General features: G+C 39.9%; 2 protein-coding genes across 52 annotated transcripts in view; one reads left to right on the top strand and one right to left on the bottom strand.

Moving 5' to 3' along the window:
* The window catches only part of HMG20A (high mobility group 20A), a 103,053-nt gene extending 99,543 nt beyond the window's left edge, over positions 1-3,510 (bottom strand). Inside the window, exon 1 of one of the 2 annotated variants that reach the window (XM_003811130.5) lies at positions 2,712-3,510. The gene's annotated coding sequence lies outside the window, so the exon portion shown is untranslated. The remainder of the gene's footprint in view (positions 1-2,711) is intronic. The other variant, XM_055098435.2, reaches the window with a different exon arrangement.
* Positions 3,511-3,515: 5 nt separating this feature from the next.
* Positions 3,516-23,030, top strand: part of PEAK1 (pseudopodium enriched atypical kinase 1) — a 309,581-nt gene continuing 290,066 nt past the window's right edge. For 30 of the 50 annotated variants that reach the window (XM_055098403.2, XM_063596860.1, XM_063596841.1 and 27 more), the window contains exon 1: positions 3,526-3,710. The gene's annotated coding sequence lies outside the window, so the exon portion shown is untranslated. Of the gene's footprint in view, positions 3,711-23,030 lie in introns of all 50 variants that reach the window. The other 20 variants (XM_055098422.2, XM_055098423.2, XM_063596827.1 and 17 more) reach the window with 5 other exon arrangements.

Raw genomic sequence — 23,030 nt, 5'->3', positions numbered from 1 at the left:
CTGTATTATGTATATAACATCTCTGTGGATAATCGAATTTCAGTCAGATGGAATCCAGAATTGTGACCTACGGTTTTAATATTTCAAACTGCTGTGAGCAGTGTATCCAATGACTGTCTTTGGAAAAGAAAATGGTTATCTAATCCAAGTATTTGAAAAAAAGATTTGACACTTTCTTTGTTATATATATGGCAAGTAATGGAATGAAATCTCAAATTCATTAACTTGAAGTAACAGTACATGTACAAAAATATTAATTCTTTAAATTTTGATACTGTATTTCTATTCAACATGCAAAGAAAACTGCACAAAGGGCATTAAGAAAAAAAAAAAAACCTTTGGAGGACAGCAAGCCTCTCTAAAGAAACATTTTTAAAAAGAATAAAAACAGGTTCTATGGACCTTCCCTCTCTATTTTTCACAAGCTTTTCTAATATTTCTTCTTTGATGGAACCAATGAATAACTGCCACTTATCACAAAATATCTTCTTTCAGATAGGTACTTTATATATTGCTTTCTTCTAAACAGATAGTTCTTCAAGCTGCTCAAGTCTTTCAGCTGCAGCAATTTTTCTTATTTCTATTACACTGTATTTCTTCCATGGAGTATCATAAAGACCAATTTAATAAAGACAGTTTCCAAAAGGCAATATTACTCTATCTCAATCAGTATTTTAACATGATATTCTCTATTTTTTTCATTTAGTTCTACAATCTTTCCATACTTCAATAATTCCTAACACTACAGTTTCATTTGTCAGGGTGACCATATTATATTTTCTTCTATATTACATTAATATAGAAGATAGTGAACACTTTTTCTTTAATCAATTAATTCTTACTTCGGGCAGTCTACATGTTCCTAACCTATTAATAACCACAAAGACAATGTTTTGTCTTGCTTTTTCAGTCAACTACTGCAGCAGTTGTGTGGTCTTTCAAAATATAAATCATACTTGATTTTAAGGTCTTAGATTCTTTTTTAAAAGTGACCACAGAAGATTAAAACATGTATTTTTTTTTTACTGTAATATTTGGTTTAAAACATATTTTCTAATGAACTCTAACCCAAACAGCTATTTATTTATTTATCTATTTTTGAGACGGAGTCTCACTGTCGCCCAGGCTGGAGTGCAGTGGAGCGATCTTGGCTCACTGCAACCTCCGCCTCCCGGGTTCAAGCAATTCTCCTGCCTCAGCCTCCTGAGTAGCTGGGACTACAGGCGCACGCCACCATGCCCAGCTAATTTTTGTATTTTTAGTAGAGACAGGGTTTCACCATGCTGGCCAGGCTGGTCTCGAACTCCTGAGCTTGTGATCTGCCCGCCTAGGCCTCCCAAAGTGCTGTGATTACAGGCGTGACCAACCAGCTTTTTAAAAAAACTATTATAGAATTAAAATAATCGCAGAGTCTGAGGCTAGATTAAGTACAATCCCAAAAGAAAAAGTACACAGGCCTTATTACTTCAAAAATTCTTGCAAGACAATACAGTTCTAGGTTCACTGATATATATCCTAAAATTACTAACATTATTCAGATTTCACAAAGTAAGCTTCAAATAGATTGATTCCTTCAATACACAGACACACACCCCTCTAAGTATTGTGTTATCTGACAACAGAAGCCAAGGAATCAAAATTATTGAGTGTTTATTACCGCCTCACATATAGTTTATTAAAAATGAGCTACTGAAAACCAGAAAGTTCTTATTGATCTTTTGTCCTTTGTGAGCCAACTTTTTCCTGTTTAGAATCTGAGCTGAGTCTCATGACCCTTGCTTTATACTTTAAAACCACAAAGAACAGATACCATTTAAAAATCAGTGATGAATTAAATTACAAAGGAGGAAAATGTAATAAAATACAACTTTCACAAATGTTACGTGTAAGCTACACATAAGAATTTTTAAGGCTGAAGAAGCTGTTCTCAGGCACAGGGCAAAACCTGTAGCCCAAAATCAACAGGCCTAATAATTTAAGATGTCAATTTTATCAGTTAAGGTAACATCAAATTTGAGTACTTCAGTGTGATACTTTCATTTTGCTAAGATGAAAATGCCCCAGATTTTATGTAAAATATTCAGTCCCCTAAATAAAAAGTTATCTCCTTAAAAGAGAAGCTAGATTTCCTGTTGCATGTCAAGGCAGAGGGCACCACACTTCACCCAGCCAAGGCTGGACTTGAGAAGGGGTGCAGGTGTTGGCAATTCATCAGTCACACAAGCTATGTCGTCTTGCAGAGGTGCATAGAGATTTTTAACAAGGGCTTTCGAATTCTTTGAAGAAGACAGACAATTTTGCTGGGGAGGAAATGCTCCATCTTCCACGTGGAAACAAACTCATAAATTCTGACTGCAGGTTGGTGTTCAGCACAACTTGGAATAATCTAACTTTTCACATAAAACACAATCCCCAAGCTGCAAGATAATGTCTCCGCGAATGGCACCAAGCACCACCTTTTCAAGCCCTCACCAGCACTGGAAGTGGGTTGGACACCCCCAAACCATCACCACCCCCCCACAGGAAGTGAGGGTGTCCCCCCTCCCCAGGACGGCCTTCCTCCCCTCCCCCAACCGGAAGTTGAGGCGCCCCCATTCAGCCGGCCTCCAACCGAGACAAACCAGTACCACCACCACCAAAAGAGGGGTGATCTTCAAGGGGTGAAGGGCATCTCGACTGGGGCCACCCCCAAGCTCGCCTTGCTTACTGACCTGCTGACGACAGGGGCAGGAAGGGGCCTAGGGCCAAAAGAAAGTCCCTCGCACAGAGGACAATTCCCTCAGCCCCTCTCAATCGCCTTCACTTCACGCACTCGTCGTCTCACAGCTGGACAAAAATTCTTCCGCAGCACTTTATTTTGGTGTCCTTTCCTTTTCTTTACCTAATCTCTTAACCACCTTTCCACAGGTAACTCCTCTTACCGCATAGCATTTACAATTGCTCCGGTGAGGAGAAAAATGATATATTTTCCACGGTACCTTCACAAAAATGAAGGGATTATTTTGCCCCAATGAGGCGAAGGACTACGTGGTTACGCAAGGTGAGCCTTATTTTCGTGGAGGTTTCTGGGAGATGTAGTTTTTTTTTTTTTATTGCGAAGGCCCGCAGAAAGTAGAAGAACTGAAATTGGTCATGACTACATATTAGCGTCCTCTAAAACATATTCTGTATTCGATGACGGCTGATCTAGCGGGCCCCGACGCCCAAATGGGCCCAGACTCCCCTGGTCTTTTCCTCTGCGGCTTAATCGAACCCAAATTTTCCCTCACGCGGGCCCAAGGTCTCGGCAGCCCCGCCCCTTGTCTTAGCCCCGCCCTCCGCAGCCAATCAGGCGCCCTTTAGGTCTCGTCCTCTGGGGGTTGGAAGGCAGAGAGGAGGGGCCTGGCGGTGACTCCTCCCGCTGGGGCTGAGGGAGACCTGGGAGACGACCGGGGTCCGTGAGCGCGCGCGTGCTCACGGCTCCAGGAGCGCGGCGAGCGGGCGAGGGCGCGCGCGGAGGGGCGGCGCGCGGGGCCGAGAGGAGGCGGGCAGGCTGGTGGGCTGGGCGGGCGGCGAGCGGCCGGGAGCGCGCGGTGGACTCGGCCGCGGCGAGTAGTTAGTTAGTTGTTGTTAGTCAGTGTCAGTTGCTCGGCGGCGGCGGCCGTGGTCACCAGGAAGGGGACGGGACGGACGGTGATGGTGGTCGCCGCGGCGGCGTGTGCGCCCCTCAGGTAACAGCGGCCCGGCTGTCCGCGTCCCCTCGGTTGTCTTCTACTCACGCGCCGGCTGTGGGACCAGGGTTGCCGCGGGTTGAGGGCGCTGACCCGGGGGAATCCGGGCGGGGCGGCGCGGGTTCTGGGTGGCGGCGCGGGTTCTGGGTGGCGCCGCCGCCGAGGCTCTGGCGGCCGGTGCGTCCCGCCCGGCGCGGGCTCTAGCTCCCCGGCCACCCCCGCGCCCCGCCGGTGCCGCGCGCCCACTGCCGCCCCTGCCCCCTCCCTCGGCGGCGGCCCCGGGAGCGCGACGCCCCCCAGAGGAAGGAAAGTTGGGACCTGCCGCGAGGGACGCCCCCGGGCGCGGCTGGGAGGTTGCGGGGGAAAGTGAAGCCTGGAGGAGCTGGACGCGGGGAGGCCGGGGCAGGAAGGGCTTCTCTGGCTCCTGCCGGGTCCACACGGTCAGCCCGCTCCCGCACCCGGGAGCATCGGCGCAGCCTCGCCGGCAGCGTCGGGACGGAGCCGGGTGGCTCCCTGCCTGCTCCCTTCGCGCCGCAGCTGGGGAGCCCGCGAACGTGTGGGCTGGCGGGGTCGTTTGGGGGTTGTGAGTAGTTCTGCTGCTCAGTTTTTTTCTTTTCTGCCCTTTGACTCATCCGTTCTTGCAACTTTTCTTTCCTCCTTCGATGGGGACTTGCCGTCTGAACCGCGTCTGCCCCCTCCCCTCTCGTCGCATGCACCATCCGTCTGGGAGCTTGATTTCGTTTTTTCCTCCTTTGGCTACGTTAAAGATTGCTGAGAGCACCGGGAGAGACCCTCCTCCCCCGCCTGCCTCTGGCCTGTTAAATGTTACTTTTTGCGATTCGTTGTTTTTTAAAGATCCAAGTTCAGGAATTTGAGAGCTGTGGAATGGAGTTATTGGAAGGCTGGCGTTGAGGGGGTAGTGATGAGTTAGAGGAAAACTATGATTTCATCTTTATTGGCCTTGCTATAGAAAACCTAATTCATTTTTTTTCTGCTTCTGTTGAATGTGGTAAGATCATACGTTGAATTAAATACTTAGAGACTTACATAAAAGACTATTTTTAGGTCATTGGATGATGTACGTGAACAGCTTTTCACCTGAATTGGGATTGCCTTGAGGATTCTGTTTTGGGGCCTACTTACTGATTTTTGTTCAGCCACAGCGTCTTTTTTTTTTCCCCCGATAAATGAAGTGATGTAGTGATGTGTGTAGTCAGAGAACCCATATTGCTGTCTGCAGTGTGGAAGTGAAAAACGTGAATTATCCACCGGGGTAAAACTTTCCATGAGCAATCTTGGATACTCACTTCATGATGGCTTCTCTCGTAATCTCAGAGCATTTCTAGATAGCTCAATTCACTGACGACCCTAATTACTTTCTGACTTGCCTGGGACTTCTCTTTGGTGACTTATTAGTAAACTGTAATGGCAGATATTTGAGGGTTATAGCCTCAGCCCAGAGATGAACAATGGAAGTAGAAGTCATAGCATTGCTAGTGAATTTTGGATATGACCAACTCACAAACTATGTGAAAAAACAAACATCCCCTTTTCATTGCTGTAGGGGGGGAAAGGGAAATATTTTATCATGTCTTTATTTTGGATTCTCTAACATGACTACATTATGTGGGAAAAAATGTCAAATTATTTTCTTTAAGGCTTTTTAATGTGTGTTCCTTCTTTTCCCTCACTACCCCCCCACTCCTGTCCCAACTTAGAGGCTAAAATTTATGTGTGGCTGTGTTCTAGGGTTGGAAGAGAAGTGTTTTGGTGAAAGAAAAAGATAAGATCACTTTGAACTATTATGATACCTCAACTATTCGTTTTATCCAGTTGATAGTACACAGAAACTTTCACAATAATGTTTGTAGCCTATTAACATTCAAAATTCATTTTTAAGAGTCTACCCTGAAGGCCCATGAAGAAATAATGCCACTTCATAACTGTTTGCCGACAATCACATTAAAAAATATGTTCCTGGAATGCATTAAACGTGTACTCATATAAACATTTATCTTTGTACATTTATGGTAATGTAAATATTTAAGTCTGAGAGCTTAAAAACTTTTATTTGCTTATTTGCATACATGTTTTTCAACATCTAGCAGTGCCAACCATATTTGCCAAATAAGCATCAGCTATAAATTCATGCTTTGGCACATTTCATATAATAACTCTTCTAAATTGTTCCGTGGTGAAGCATCATGAGATTAGCATTTGCTTCATGAGAGAGATTTGTTGTTCTTTTTAACTGTACTGATGTGCTGTTTAAGTGGAACAGGTGCTGGGCCCTAGCCATTTCTGTTGATACCTGCCAAATCATACCCTTTTGTTGGATGGGTTGTTTAAGTAATTTAGTAACCAAACTGTGGCCCCTGGCATGCCAAGTGTGAGTACAAGGCTCCATATCAGTGTTGCAAATCCCTGTTTTCAGTGTAAGAGGCAGATGTGTGTGATGAGCGTCATTCTGTCATTTGCTGATCTCTTTACTGTGATTCCTACCTCTTGCCCCTCTCCCCCCCGGCCCCGCATCCCCCCACCCCACTCTCCTTCCTAGTCCTTTCATTACTAAAGCTCCTGGTACTTTCTAGGTTCCCTCAAGGCTGGTTTGTTTTCCTTAGTGAAGTAGAAATCCTAGTAACCTTCAGGCCAGGAATAGATAGTTTACATTTGTTTGACAAATGTTTGAGTACCTTTTAAGTGCCAGGCATGGTGGTAGGTAGGACCTGAGTATTATAGAATATGAGATTCCTTTTTGCAAGGAGTTTACAGTTGAGGAGGAGAAGATAGGTGATAACCAATAATTATAGTATGACAGGGGCGTGCACACATTCCTATGGATGGAAGCACAGAGGAGGGGTAGCTGACTCAGACTTGGGGGGATGGGTGGAGGGTGTCTAGAATGCATCTTAGAGTGTTACCTGAGCTAATCTTCAATAATAGGTAAGAGTTAACTAGGTCCAGAAAGAGGGAAAGTACATCTTATACCAGTGCTGTCCTGTAAAATTTAATACAAGCCACAAATATGTTACATATACAATTTAAAATTTTCTAGTAACCACATTTTAAAAAGTAAAAAGTGAAATTAATTTTAATAATATAAACTCAGTATATCCAAAATATCATTTCAACATGCATTCAGTATAAAAAGTAATATTGAAATATGACATTTCCATTTTCATACTGTCTTCAGAATCTGGTGCATAATTTTCTACTGTTTTCAGAATCTGGTGTGTAATTTACACTTATAGCACATCTCAATTTGGACAACTACATTCACATACTCAATAGCTGCAGGTGAGTGGACAGCAGCAGCACAGCTTTAGAACAGGGGTGGATGAAGTAATAAGCCAAATCAATGATTGTCTTGTGAACCAAGTTAATAACTTTAACTTAATTCCAAAAGTTGCGGGGATTTAGTGGGGAAAAAAAATTATGCTGTGGTAGAATCAGATTTGTATTTTAGACCTGTCATTTTGACAGTGAAGTGAATATTGAATTAGAGAGGGACAAAACTGGAAGCAAGGACCAGTTAGGAAGCTATTCCTGGTGAGAAATGATGAAGAGTGTAGAAGAGGGAGTGGCTCTGTGAGAGATTTGGGAAGTATTATTAATGGGACAGGATAAATCTATTTAGATTATAGAATTGAGCAAGATTGAAGATTTTGGATGATTCCTACATTTCTGTTGTGATCCGCTGAGTAGATTGGGCAAGCAGCTGAAGAGAAGCCAACCATCTGTGCCAGACAGACCAAAGATGAAAAAAGGAAATAGAGATTTGTCATGGAAGCTGAGGGAGAATATTATTTCAAGGGCTAGGAGTGGTCAACACTGTATCCTGCCTCCAAAAGGAAAAGTAAGATAAAGACCGAATGAAGTCTCTGAGACTTGGTGATTAGGATGTCTTTTATAACTTCAGCTAGAGCACTTAGCTACATTGTAATGCATGGGGGTGGGTGTTGAAAAGTGAATGACAACTGTAAGTGTAGCTAATTGAGAGGGGTACAATGTTTTCAACAAAGGACTCTGAAGGAGTCTGTAAGCAGGGGGAGATACTTGGGATTTAGAGAATCTTGGACATGCTTAATGTGAGCCTGGAAAGAGCCACTGGAGAGGAGAAACTGAAGAAGAGTATATATGTGTGTGTTTGGTGGGCGTGGGAGACTGGCTGGTGGATGGAGACAAGGATTTGAAGGTAATAAGGAATGGGATCCAGGGCGTAGGCAGAGAAGTTGGTCTTAAGTAGAAGGTAGTCTCACTTTTCCAGTGAGCAGAAAGGAAGGAGATGGATGGCAATGTAAATAAGTTTGTAACTGACAGGGCAGGAAGGAAGAGTTGATGACATGTCTTGTGTAATTTTTGATCATCTGCTAAGAGTAAAGGGAACGTGGTAGAATAGGAGTTTTTAAACAATGTATGTGAGGCCAAGTGCTGTGGCATGTGCCTGTAGTCCCATCTACTCAGTAGGCTGGGGCAGGAGGATCGCTTGAACCCAGAAGTTGAAGGCCAGCCTGGGCAACATAATGAGACCCTATCTCTTAAAAAACACACACACAAACAAAAAAGCCAGGTAAAATTAATCCACCCCTGTGAAAGGAATGGAAAAAAAGATAGTCTGTAGTTTATACATACTGTTTGTAAACGGCTTCCAAGGGAATGGCTAACAGTGGATGGGGTGGAGGTAAGGGAGAGAGAGGTAGACAGACACATGACTAGGAAACTGAAGAAGGATTGTTAGTTAGCATTGAGGACCTGTTTATTTCAGATTGTAGACCTCACATTACCAATTTGCGTGGTTGATTTTTCTCCAGCAGTGAGTGATCAGACTATCTGAAGAAACTATTTAATACTCTCAAGAACCTTATGAGTTATGTATTGTTACTGTTACTCTCCTTGTTTGTAAGACGAACAGCTTGGGTTTAAATTCTGCCCAGGCTGTTATCTGCTGCTTTGTAGATATCTGTTTGGTAGAGATGTCTGAAGGACAGTTGGTTGAGGGAATTAATGATATTGAGTATTGTAGCTCTACTGAAGAACTATGGAGTCCTCCTGGATTATGAGCTGGAAGCCTGTAAGGAGGTGATCCAGTTGGGAGAAAATGAGGAGCATGAAATGCTAGAAGTCAGTGTGAAGCTGTAGAGCAAATGAAGAGCAAATAATACTAGCTTCTATTTGTGGAGTACCTCCTATGTGCTAGACACTTTAATACCTAATTCTGATCCTAACACTAACTCAACAATGTTGTTATTTACCTTATATTATTTCCTTTGTTCTCCTTCAGATGAAGAAACTGAGGATTAGAAAGGTTAAATAACATATTCAGACACACCCTGTCAAGTGATGGAACCAGGATTCAAAGCCCATTCTTTCTTGTCCAAACCATGTTCGTTTCAAGTCAGAGGATAAGATAGAAAATACAGTAATTGGGCCTGGCACAGTGGGTCATACCTGTAATCCCAGCACTTTGGGAGGCCAAGGTGGGTTGAGGTCAGGACATTAAGATCAGCCTGGGCAAAATGGTGAAACCCTGTCTCTTACAAAAAAAAAAAATACAAAAAATTAGCTAGGCATGGTGGTGCACACCTGTAGTCCCACCTACTCAGGAGGCTGAGGTGGGAGGATCACTTGAGCCTGGGAGGTTCAATCTGCAGTGAACTGTGATTGTGCCACTGCACTCCAGCCTGGGTGACAGAGCAAGACCCTGTCTCAAAAAAAAAAAAAAAAGAAGGAAAGAAGGAAGGAAAGACAGAAGGAAAGGAAGGAAAGAGAAAGAAGGAAGGAAGGAAAGAAAGAAAAGAAGGAAAATGCAGGCTGGGTGTGGTGGCTTATTCCTGTAATCCCAGCACTATGGGAGGCTGAAGTGGGAAGATGGTGTGAGCCCAGGAGTAAGACCAGCCTAGGCAACATAGGGAGGCCTCATCTCTAAAAACTATAATAAATTAGCCGGGTGTGGTGGCATGTGCCTGTGGGCCTAGCTACTTAGGAGGCTGAGGTCAGAGGATCACTTGAGCCTGGATGGTAGAGGCTGTAGTGAGCCATGATTGCACCACTGCACCCCAGTCTGGGCAACAGAGTAAGACCCTGTCTCAAAGAAACAAACAGAAAAACTGCTGCTATATACTCTTCACCTGGGTTCCTCTAATGTTAACATCCTACATAACCATGGTGCATTTATCAAGCTAAGAAATTAGTATTGGTACGATGCTTCAACCAAGCTTCAAACTGCTTTAATATTTTACCAGTTTTTCTAGTATTCTTTTTCCATTCTGTTATCCAAACCTTGATATTGCATTGCTTTAGTTGTCTTCTTTGTCTCTTCCAATATGTGGCAGTTTCTTGGTCTTTTCTTATCTTTTATAACCTTGACACAAGTATTTTGTAGAATGTTCTTCAGTTTAGGTTTGTCTGATGTTTTCTCATGATTAGATTGGGGTTATGGATTTTGGGGGAGAGTACCGCAAGGTGAAGTGCCCCTGTTATTTCATACAGGAGGTGCATGATATCAAATAATTTATCACTTGTGATCACTCTGTTACGGTGGTTTCTGCTAGGTTTGTCCACTGTAAAGTTACTATTTTTCCTTTCCCATAGTCCGTGCACTAGAAACAGGTTGCTAAGTTTAGCCCACACTTAAAGGGATGGGAATTAAACTCCACTTCCTGGAGGGAGAAGTATAAAAGAATTTGTGGACATATATTAAAACCACCACAGTAATTGGTAAATATTTTGAGAGAGCTACTTTGAGGCTTTGCCAGTATCCTGTTTCTGCCCACTAATTTTAGCATTCATTAGTGGATCTTGCCTGCAGCAATTATTGCTGTGGCTTCTGAAGGTACTTTTTTAAATTTTCCTCATTCTTTCTACATTTATTAATTAGAATTCTTCTATAAGGAAGGTTTTCCCTTCTATCTAATCATTTATCTCAGTTCAAATTCATAGATATTTATTTTATTCTTAGTGTTAGAATTAAATGCTATCATTATTTTGTTGCTCAAATTATTCCAGTTTTGGGCCTTGGGATCTCTTTTAGGTCTACTTCTGTGACCTTTTGGCATATTTCTATCCTTTTTTTATGCGTATGTACATGCACACTTCTTTATTCTCTGACACTACCACATGCTTCAGGTTCATCTTGTTTTTTTTTCCTACCTCAGCCCTAGAATCAATTATTTCTCTAAGGAACCTTGGTTCCTTTCATTGGAGGATGATATTTTGAAGCCAAGATCTGGAATGCCAAGTGTGCTCATTGCTGTGGAGTATCATTGCTCCTAGACTTTCTCAGTGGAAAGAACTAGGAAATGCATGTATGTATACTAATCCACGTATCCATGTACAATTATGTAAAAATCTGTATTTCTGTATATAAAAATATAAATATACTGATTGTCTGTGACTCTAACTGGATATGTTTTGATACAAATAGATTTACTGATGGATTGGTTGTAGAATGTGAAAAGAAAAGAGTAATGGATCACTCCAAGGTTTTTGACTTGAGCAACTGGAAGGATAGAGTTGTCATTAATAGAAATGAGGAAGACTTGAGGACGGTGCAGAGCAGGTTTTTGGGGAGAGTTTAGGAGTTCTGTTCTAGACTGGTTAAGTTTTTGAGATGTCTAATAGACATGCTAAGTAATAGAGATATTAAGTCAGCAATTGAACATGGGAATCTAGAGTTCAGAGAAGAATGGTCCAGGTTACATTTGGGACTTGTCAGTATAGATTAGATCACCTGAGGAGTGAGGGTAGCTAGAGAAGAGAAGAAATTTAAGGACTGGCCCATGGGGCATTCCAGTCAGAGAGATAAGGAGGAGCAGTTCTACATAATGATAAGGGCTGAGGTGTGGTTATAGGGTGGATTTCATATCATTAATAAACACTTAATACCTATTATTTGCAAGATATCAAGTTGTGTTTGGGGTTAACATCACTCCCTCCATAAATTTATAAGACAAATTACAGACTTAAAAAGAGAATAGCAGTAGAAGGCCACATACCTGATAAAGATATAAAGTACTAGGGGCTGGGTGTGGTGGCTCATGCCTGTAATCTCAGCTCTTTTGGAGGATGAGGCGGGAGGATCACTTGAGGCCAGGAATTTGAGACCAGCCTGGGTAGTGAGACCCACCCCCAACCCCCATCTCTACAAAAAGTAAAAAAGTATTAGCTGGGTGTGCTGGCCCATGCCTGTTTTAGCTACTTAAGTGGCTGAGGCAGGAGGATTACTTGAGTCCAGGAGTTCAAGGCTGCAGTGAGCTATGATCGCACCACTGCTCTCTAGCCTAGGTGACATCGCAAGACTGTATTAAAAAAAAAAAAAGGTATGAAGTACTAATGAAGCTTATTAGAGAATGTGGACATAAGAAACTATGAACTCAAATATGTGTCAGCTATATTTAAACACCGATGTAAGCACGTGTCCGTCAAGAAACTTGTCAAGGCTTTATGTACACACTAGTAATTATCAACCAGTAGAAGTTTCTCCATATGTTAACATTAGTTTCGGACGTTGTTTCTGTTCTTACTCCCTTTCCATTATTAGGTCTTGGGTTGTTAATTGTGCCTGTAGTCATTGGCTATCAATTAAGCCACTCAGTGAACTGATGAGGAGTGTTTCTGCTGCCCTCGACTTTTTAATTTTTGGCTCTCTGCTACCTTTTCACAATCAATAGGAGTTAACTTCAGACTGCATACAATCAAATGTTTCCATTTACAAGCAGGGTTGTAAATCAAGCAGGGTTGGCCTTACCATCTTCCGTGAATTTGCCCCACCTTTTTTTTTTTAACTATTTCTTTCACATGTGGTCTTAGACATTCACATTTATCATCTGGTTATTAAAGTCAAACCCAAAATAACAATTTTAGAATTTTAAAAATAATTACAACATGTAGCCTGGCAAAGTTTTAGTAAAACATTTTAATTTCAACCCCTTTGCATTAAAAATAGGTAGGCTTTCATTGCCAGCTGATAAGAGGTGGTAGTATGGCATGAGGCAGGCAAATAGCACCTATCTAGTAATTATTTAAGTGTCAGTCACTCTTTAGGAACTACAAGAAAAATAACAGGTGTATCTACTTTGTAGGATAGGGGGCAGGTAATTGCAGGATTCCATTCTTATTTCTACCTCCGAATAGTTGACAAAGCTATTATCCAGGTTTATGGACCAGTGTGTTGTATTTATTAGTTGTGAGAAATCTGAGCATATTTATATGCTGAGTGGAAAGAGCCAATGCATTGAGTGCAAAGACTGTATCTTATTAGCACAGTTCCTAACAAGTAGTGGATATTCAAATATTTGTTGAATGAAAGATTTCAATAAGGTACTTTACCCTTATAAAATTTAAGACATGAAGATTTATTTAGCTTGTTCAAGAAAGCTGAAGATATTAAAAATTTTCATTGTTTAAGTCAGAGTTAGTGTAAAACAAAATAAATCTGTAAGGTAACATCCTCATTTTAGGCCAAGCCAAACAAATCATACCACTTTGTAAAAACATGATCACGGACAGGTGTGGTGGCTCACACCTGTAATCCCAGCATTTTGGGAGGCCAAGGCAGGCAGATCACCTGAGGTCGAGAGTTCGAGACCAGCCTGACCCACATGGAGAAAGCCCATCTATACTAAAAATACAAAATTAGCTGGGCGTGGTGGCGCATGCCTGTAATCCCGGGAGGCTGAGGTAGGAGAATCACTCGGGAGGCTGAGGAGCTACTCAGGAGGCTGAGGCAGGAGAATAACTTGAACCCGGGAGGCAGAGGTTCCAGTGAGCCGAGATCATGGTGAGCCGAGATCATGCCATTGCACTCCAGCCTGGGCAAAAAGAGCGAAACTCTGTCTAAAAAACACACACACACACACACACACACACACACCAAAAAACAAAACAAAACAAAAAAACCACGATTACTGTCTTTCAAGTAGCTCATAACCTGCCCTCCAAGAATAGTCAAGAATTCTAGTTCAGAAGTCACACTGCCTGGATTTGAATTTACCAGCTCAGCCACTTCCTGGCCATATGACTTTATGTTAGTTTCTTAACTGTGCTTCAGTTTCCTCATTTGTAAAATAAGGATAATACTTGTACTTACTTTATGGGGTTGTGAGGTGAAATTAGAATATATGTCATGCATATATACAAGTGTTCAGTTTTTAACTGTTATTCTAAAAATGTTAAGAGGCTAGTATCTTAAGGTTTTTTATTTTCTCAAAATTGCGTATGCTGAGTGTTAAAGGAAAACAAATCCCTCTGTGAACAAGAAAAAACACTGACAGAAAGTGTACCAGTATACTCATAATGATATGTTGAGACAGTGAGTAATGGGTTTTCTGCTTTTTGCCATCTCCATTTTTTCTTTTATTTGTTGAACAGATTTTTATTAAATGCTTAACTATGAGTCAAACACTGGGCTTTCATGAGCATGTTACTTTCTGAGAGTAAGCAACATTGTGGTTAAGAACATGGATTTGGGACCCAGACTGCCTGGAGCTGAATCTCATCTTTACCACTTATTAGCTGTGTGACCTTGGGAAAATCACTTTCTTTCCTGGTGGCTTAGTTTTCTTATCTGTAAAATGGGGGAAGTGATAGCATCAACCTCAGAGGGTTTTTAATGAGCTCATATTTGAAAAGTACTTAAAATAATACCTGAAGCATAGTATCATGTGTGTGCTACATAATATAAAAGATGATAGAAATATTCCATTTAAAAATAAAGATTTTAATTTTCCAGTACATTTATACTTTCACCCACATTGACAGGAGCACTTTCATTGTTTAAAGTTAGGGTCCCCTCTTAATTTTCAAAGTAGATTCAGTTTTGTTATCGCAAGGGAAGATGCCATGGTACCACTCTTAAATATTTTTGTGTTTGTTTGTTTTTGAGATGGGGTCTCACTCCGTTACTTAGGCTGGAGTGCAGTGGCATGATCATGGCTCACTGCAGACTTGACCTCCCAGGCTCAAACGATCCTCCCACCTAAGCCTCCTGAGTAACTGGGACCACAGGGGCATGCCACCACATCCGGCTAATTTTTAAAATTATTTTTTGGAGACAGTTTCCCTGTGTTGCCCAGGATGATCGCAAACTCCTGGGCTCAGGTGATCCTCCCTCCTCAGCCTCCCAAAGTGCTGTGATTGCAGGCATGAGCTTTCACATCCTGCTTCAATTCTTAAGTATTTTGGAATAATTAGTTGAATATTTCAAATGCTGAAAAACTGCCTTCTTTCTAGGCGTGCTACAATATTTGTAGATTTTATTTGAGTATGAAGTAGTTTTTTAATTGTGGAGGTTTGTGTGAAAGAAGAGTTAAGGCATTGGAGAAACAGTAGAAAATATCTTCCTAATGCCAGTTCTCTACTTCATTTGAAAAACTGTTTCTGCAGCAGTATTCCTAGACTGTTTTTTTTTTTTTTAATTTTTATTTCATAGGTTTTCAGGGAACAGGTGGTGGTTGGTTACACAGATAAGTTCTTTAGTGGTGATTTCTGAGATTTTGGTGCACCCATCACCAAGCAGTGTACGCTGTACCCCATGTGTACCGCTCACCCCCCTCCCACCCTTCCCCCCGTGTCCCCAAAGTCCATTTTATCATTCTTATGCCTATGCATCCTCATAGCTTAGCTCCCACTTAGAAGTGAAAACTTGTAAGTTCTCAGGTTTTCCATTCCTGAGTTACTTCACTTAGAATAATGGTCTCCAATTCCATCCAAGTTGCTGCAACTGCCATTATTTTGTTCTTTTTTATGGCTGAGTAGTATTCCAGGGTGTGTGTGTGTGTGTGTGTGTGTGTGTGTGTATGTATATATATGTGCATATATGTATATATGTGTATACATGTGTCTATATGTCTATATGTGTATATATGTGTGTATATATGTATATATGTGTATATATGCATGTGTATATATGTATATATGTGTGTATATATGTGTATATGTGTACATATGTGTGTATGTGTATATATGTGTATATATGTATATATGTGTATATGTGTATATATGTGTGTATATATGTATATATGTGTATATATGTATATATGTGTATATGTGTGTATATGTGTATATATGTGTGTATATATGTATATGTATGTGTATATATGTGTATATATGTATATATATGTGTATATATATGTGTATATATATACATATCATGCTTTATCTACTCGGGCATTTGAGCTGGCTCCATTTTTTTTTGCAATTGTGAATTGTACTGCTATAAACATGCCTGTGCAAATGTCTTGTTCATATGATGACTTCTTTTCCTCTGGCTAGATACTCAGGAGTGGGATTTGCTGGGTCAAATGGTAAATCTACTTTTAGTTCTTTAAGGAATCTCCATACTGTTTTCCTTAGTGGTTGTACTAATTTACATTCCCACCAGCAGCGTAAAAAGTGTTCCCTTTCACCACATCCGTGCCAACATCTAATATTTTTTGATTTTTTGATTATGGCCATTCTTGCAGGAGTAAGGTGGTATTGCATTGTGGTTTTGATTTGCATTTCCCTGATTAGTGATGTTGAGCATTTTTTCATATGTTTGTTGGCCATTTGTATATTTTCTTTTGAGAATTGTCTTTTCATGTCCTTAGCCCACTTTTGATGGATTGTTTTTTTTCTTGCTGATTTGTTTGAGTTCCATGTAGATTCTGGATAGTAGTCTTTTGTCGGATGCATAGTTTGTGAAGATTTTCTGCCACTCTGTGGATTGTCTATTTACTCTGCTGGTTATTTCTTTTGCTGTGCAGAAGCTTTTTAGTTTATTTAAGTTCCGCCTATTTATCTTTGTTTTTGTTGCATTTGCTTTTGGGTTCTTGGACATGAAGTCTTTGCCTAAGCCAATATCTAGAAGGGTTTTTCCGATGTTATCTTTTAGAATTTTTATCGTTTCAGGTCCTAGATGTACATCTTTGATTCATCTGGAGTTGATTTTTGTGTAAGGTGAGATGAGGATCCAGTTTCATTCTTCTACATGTGGCTAGCTAATTACCCCGCACCATTTGTTGAATAGGGTATCCTCTTTCCACTTTGTTTTTTGTTTGCTTTGTTGAAGATCAGTTGGCTGTAGTATTTGGCTTTATTTCTTGGTTCTCTGTTCTGTTCAAATTGGTCTATGTGCCTATTTTTACACCAGTACCAGGCTGTTTTGGTGACTGTAGCCTTATAGTATAGTTTGAAGTTGGGTAATGTGACACCTCCAGATTTGTTCTTTTTGCTTAGTCTTGCTTTGGCTATGTGGGCTCTTTTTTGGTTCCATATGAATTTTAGGATCATTTTTTCTATGAAGAATGATGGTGGTATTTTGATGGAAATTGCATTGAATTTGTTGATTGCTTTTGGCACTCTGGTCATTTTCACAATATTTATTCTGCCCATCCACAAGCATGGGATGTGTTTCCATTTGTGTCATCTGTGGTTTCTTTCAGCAGTGTTTTATAGTTTTCCTTGTAGAGGACTTTGACCTCCTTGGTTAGGTGTATTCCTAAGTATTTTATTTTGTTTTTTGCAGCTATTATAAAAGGGGTTGAGTTATTGATTTGATTCTCAGCTTGGCCGCTGTTGGTGTATAGCAGTGCTACTGATTTGTGTACATTGATTTTGTATCCTGAAACATTACTGAATTCATTTATCAGACCTAGGAGCTTTTTGGATGAGTCTTTAGGGTTTTCCAGGTATACGATTATATCATCAGTGAACAGTGAGTTTCACTTCCTCTTTACCAATTTGGATGCCCTTTATTTCTTTCTCTTATCTGGTTGCTCTGGCTAGGCTAGGCTGTTTTTCATTTATTTGCCTTTTGGAATCTGGCTGCATCCATACTGCTAAACCTCAAAACTAAAGACTTCAGGTAAACCGCTGGGTCTTAATTCAGCTATTGTTCCTGAAGTTAAAAGAGCTTGTTCGTTTCCAGATTCAATGAGGAATTTATTATAATCTAAGAGTGATGAGAAAGACAAAAAACCTATAAAAATCTATTTTCTTCTATGCAGCATAACAGCAAATTTAAATGGTGTCTTATATACCTCTGCCCATACAAACGCAGCTTGTGAAATATTATCAGTGAATATGTAAATCACACCATAAGCAGCATAGAAATAATTTATAGATACAATGGTTTCTAATTTAGGGAGTTAGACCTCTGAATTCCTTAATTATTGACTTAGATTTTTAGGGAGTTAGACCTCTGAATTCCTTAATTATTGACTTAGATTTTATTCACATATTTTAAAATTAAATATATAAATAAAATTTGAATCTCATAAATGCAACTTGTAGTTGTCAGTTGTCTAGCAAAAAATCTTGTCCCTAGGAATGGATATGTTTTGTATTCTTTTGTAAAAGGCAGTGGCAGGGCTTTATTAAGATGTGAATGCCGATCTTCTCTTATCTTCTATGGGCCTTCATCGTCTGGATTTTTATGGGCTTGCTGTCTTACTAGGAGACTGACTCCTGCTATATGCAACGATTTCCCTCTAATTTTTTCTGTCCTTTTTGGCTGAAGATCTCAAGTGGAGTTTGATATTACATATTATACTGCACATCTTTTAAAAATTAATAGCTTTTATGATAGGAATATAGTTCATTTTTGTTGTAGAAAAGTTGGAAAATGTAGAATAAGTAAAAAGGAGAAAATCTGTCATGCTACCATCCAGAGATAACTAGTGCTAATAATGTAATGCCCTTCTCCTCAGCCTTTTTGTGTATATATACATCTTAAAATATCTAGTTGACCTCAGCCGGGCGTGGTGGCTCACGCCTGTAATCCCAGCACTTTGGGAGGCTGAGGCGGGCAGATCACGAGGTCAGAAGATCGAGACCATCCTGGCCAACATGATGAAACCCCATCCCTACTAAAATACAAAAACTTAGCCGGGTGTGGTGGCGTGCACCTGTAGTCCCAGCTACCCAGGAGGCTGAGGCAGGGGAATCGCTTGAACCCGGGAGGCGGAGGTTGCAGTGAGCCGAGATTGCACCACTGCACTCCAGCCTGCTGACAGAGCAAGACTCCGTCTCAAAACAAAACAAAACAAAACAAAACAAAAACTAATTGACCTTATACTACATATAGTAGGGATGTAGTTTGTGTATCAGTTATAATGAATGCAGTAAAGTGGTCACACTGTGAAAGGCATACAGGAGCTGAGACTGATTGAGGAGAGAGCAGATTTATGTTCACTGCAGGTATTGGCATTTTTCTTTTTTTCATTTTGCTAAGTTACATTCGATAAGTTGAATACATATTGAAGCAGCAGTACCTTTAATAATCTGATAACCTGCTCTTTTTTTCTGATAATATATCATAGACTATCATTAATAAATCCTACCTCCTACTCCTCCTATGATCATTCTCCGAATATATTAGTAGAGCAGACTCTTTATAGTCTCGAAGAATATGTCTCAAATCTCTTGGGTATATCTTACAGCAGTGCTGTCCAATAGAAATAGTGCAAACCACATATGTAGTTTCAAATTTTCTAGTAGCCACATTTTAAAAAGTACAAAGAAGCAGGTGAAATTAATTTTAATGATATATTTTATTCTATTATAAATTGTATATTGCAACATGCCATCAATGTAATCAATTATTGAGATATTTTACGTTCTGTTTTTTCTGTCTTTCAAATCCAATGTATATTTTCCACTTAAAGCACATTTCACTTCAGACTGGCTGCATTTCAGATGCTTCGTAGCCACAGGTGGCTAGTATTAGCACAATCCTAGAACATGGAATTTCCCCCCAGAAGATGCAATAAAATATCACTTTGCAGGTATTCTGGAGAGGTGTATGAGAAGAAAACAGCAAAGCCAAGTTACACCATGGATCCTGAACACTCACTTTGCTGTCTCACAAGATGTTAAACCTTTGCCTCAATAAAATTAGGTATTTCTATATTTATGGACCTTCGTGTCACACAAGTGTTAAATTTGTAGTTGTCTAAAGGCCTACTGGATATATTATTTGCAGTAACTCTCAGAATGGTCAGTAAAATTGATTCTATATTCTGAAGTTCTGTTTTTAACTACCAGGTACTATGCTCATTACCTGAGTGATAAAATAATCTGTACCAAACCCTTGTGACACGCAGTTTACCCATGCAACAAACTTGTAAATGTATCCCCTGAACCTAAAAGTTGGAAATTAAAAAAAGTCATTCTGTTTCTAAAATGAATTTGTGGCATTGTAATAAATATGTGGCATGGGCATAAAGGTTAGGGATATAATAGAATAGAATTGAATAAGCTTTTTTTTTAAATTGAGTTTGTGGTCATGTGAAAAATATTCCTTAACATTTTACGCTTTATTTTGTTCCTGTAAGATGGAGATAATCCTGCCCTTTTTTCTTAATATGGTTTTGATTGTCAAATGAGATGAATGGAAACTAAAGGGATGTGTTTTATTCATCTTCATGTCCCCAGGACTTAGTATAGGGTATGATATATGAACATCCAATAAATATTAGACTCAGAGGCTGAATATATGTGAAAGAACTTTCTAAATAAATATGCTACCAGGGGCCGGGCGCGGTGGCTCACGCCTGTAATCCCAGCACTTTGGGAGGCCGAGGCGGGCGGATCACGAGGTCAGGAGATCGAGACCATCCTGGCTAACACGGTGAAACCCCGTCTCTACTAAAAATACAAAAAATTAGCCGGGCGTGGTAGCGGGTGCCTGTAGTCCCAGCTACTCGGGAGGCTGAGGCAGGAGAATGGCGTGAACCCGGGAGGCGGAGCTTGCAGTGAGCCGAGATCGCGCCACTGCACTCCAGCCTGGGCGACAGAGCGAGACTCTGTCTCAAAAAAAAAAAAAAAAAAAATAAATAAATAAATAAATAAATAAATATGCTACCAGTGGAAGCTATTATTACTGTGCTTGATTTGTACTATTTCTTATTTAAGTTCTCTACTGGAATATGAGAACTCTTTAATAATTATTTACCCTTACAATCAATATATAAGATTGCCTATCATCGTTGTATTTTTACTTACCCGTAATATTTTATTCATTATATCTTGGCTGTAAATAAATATATTTCTAAAAATATGTTACTATCTTATTTTAAGACATGTTTAGCACTTAAATGTCTCTGCTTTTCTTCAGAGTAAACAATTTGAAATCTTGTTGTTGGTATTGGGAGATAGACTTGACTGCTTTCACCATACCCAATCAGCAGTTTGAGAGACAAATACAATCTCATTGGAGACCAAGATGATAGAGGCAAAGTAGCAGTATTTTAAATCCTGTAATATGGTTCTAGTAACCAGAAAAGGCTCCAATTTAGAAAGGGTTTCTTATTTCTATAATGATGAGAGAAACTCCATCTTTTTCTTCTGCAATGGGATGCAACATTTCATCATTGCTTAGAGTGGAAGTATAACAAAATCATAATGCAAGAGCAAATAATGTCTACCCAGAACTGCATTTCAAAGTGATCTTCATGAAAACATAAGCTTTTTCTGGCCTCAGCTATGAGTTTCTGCAACTGCCCACTCACTGAGTCATCTGTAGCAATTGAAAGTTTAGATATTTCCCATTCGTTAGGGTATTTTTTTTTTCATACAACGTGGCTTTTATCTATCCTGAATGAAGTAAGCAAGATTCATATAAAATGGCATGTGCAGTATGAAAGTCTGCTTTATTGTTTCCTGGGAATAAATGAAGAACTTTAGAAAGCAGTTGAATATTATCAGAGTACTAGGAACCATTAACTAAACGATACGCTATGGGAGTAGTTGGCACAGTTTTCTGTTTTCATTATATTCCCCCACTTTGTACCTTCATTCACAACTGGAGCATATCTTTCGTTATTTGATGACAGAAAGATAATCAGATTAAACTTGATTTTTTTCTTCTTTTTCTTCACATGATAATTATATACTAATAATTTTAACATGTAATATTTTAAATATTGAGAAAATATGGCACGTTACTAAAAGATATGCAGTGACATTGAAGACCATTTGGCTAACTAAATGGGTGATATGTTGATTGAATGAAATAATTGGTCTCATTTAAAGAGGGGAAGAAGGAGCTTGCCTCTTTTCCCTTGATTTATTCCCTTGATCTCCTTTTCTCCCCGATGTCTAGATATGCATTTTAAAGCAATTCTATTACTGAAAACCCTCTGCTTGTTTCTGTTCCATTCTGAATTTTACTGTTTGTTGTTGTACTTAGGCACAAGGGAAGAGGATTGAAATCTGGTCCCTTTTTTTTTTTTTTTTTTTTTTCCGAGATGGAGTGTCCCTCTTGGCTCACTACAACCTCTGCCTCCCGGGTTGAAACAATTATCCTGTCTCAGCCACCATAGTAGCTGGGATTATAGGTGCGTGCCTCTACGCCCAGTTAATCTTTGTATTTTTAGTAGAGCTGGGGTTTCACCATGTTGGCCAGGTTGGTCTTGAACTCCTTACCTCAGGTGATCTGCCCACCTTGGCCTCCCAAAGTGCTGGGATTACAGGCGTGAGCCACTGCGCCTGGCCCTCCTTTTCTTTAGTCTTGCTACTTCTGTATCTTGCTTCTGCCCATTCTTAGCACAGAAAATATAATAAAGCAAGATGTACCTAATGGCTACTTGTAATCATGTTGTAAATAATTTTTATTGGAACTTTAAAATTCCAATACAGATCAGCAAAAGCTCTCTAAGAAAGTAAAACTGGCACCTTTAATGTATACCAAATTGCATTTCATGCATTTGACATTATGCTCTGGGTTAATTTTGAGTTCTTTCGTGGCAATGTCCATTGAAGTTCTAATGAATAACATTCTGTGGAAAATACAAAGATATGTTCGTAGCTGATTTGGGAATTTAATTGAGCTATGAGCTACAATTTTTGTGTTGAGTTTTTTAAGAAACAAAAGAAATGTGATTTTAGGTGAGTATTGTTCTTCTTATACCCTTAAAAATTGTATTATGACTAGTGCAGATTGACTGTCATGGTGTCTGGTCCTTGGGTATCATTTCTAGGAAAATGTTGAAAGAACAAGAAAAAGTATTCTTAATTAGTGCTAAAATTAAACCACTGCTTAAATTGCCAGCAAATTAGACATCTATCAGGAAAGGAAATAGTATGTACAGCAAAAGCAAGGGAGAAGAAAAGTTGCTCATTTATATGGTGATTATTTTGGAGGTAGTAGTTTGCAGTTTGATGATATTATTGTGAACCATTAATCTGTAAGACACATTTATTATAAATGAGTTACAGGGTATGTGTGAAAGCAGTTTTTATAGTATCCAGCCTACTTCTAGTGGGTAGAATGTGAGTTTTTAAAGTGTAAGAGTTTTTTCTTCTGATGTACCCCTTTTAAAATTTAAGATTTCTAAATTT

Source organism: Pan paniscus, chromosome 16 (assembly GCF_029289425.2).
Source record: "Pan paniscus chromosome 16, NHGRI_mPanPan1-v2.0_pri, whole genome shotgun sequence".
Classification (NCBI taxonomy): Eukaryota; Metazoa; Chordata; class Mammalia; order Primates; family Hominidae; genus Pan; species Pan paniscus.
This window is presented reverse-complemented; position numbering and strand designations above follow the sequence as displayed.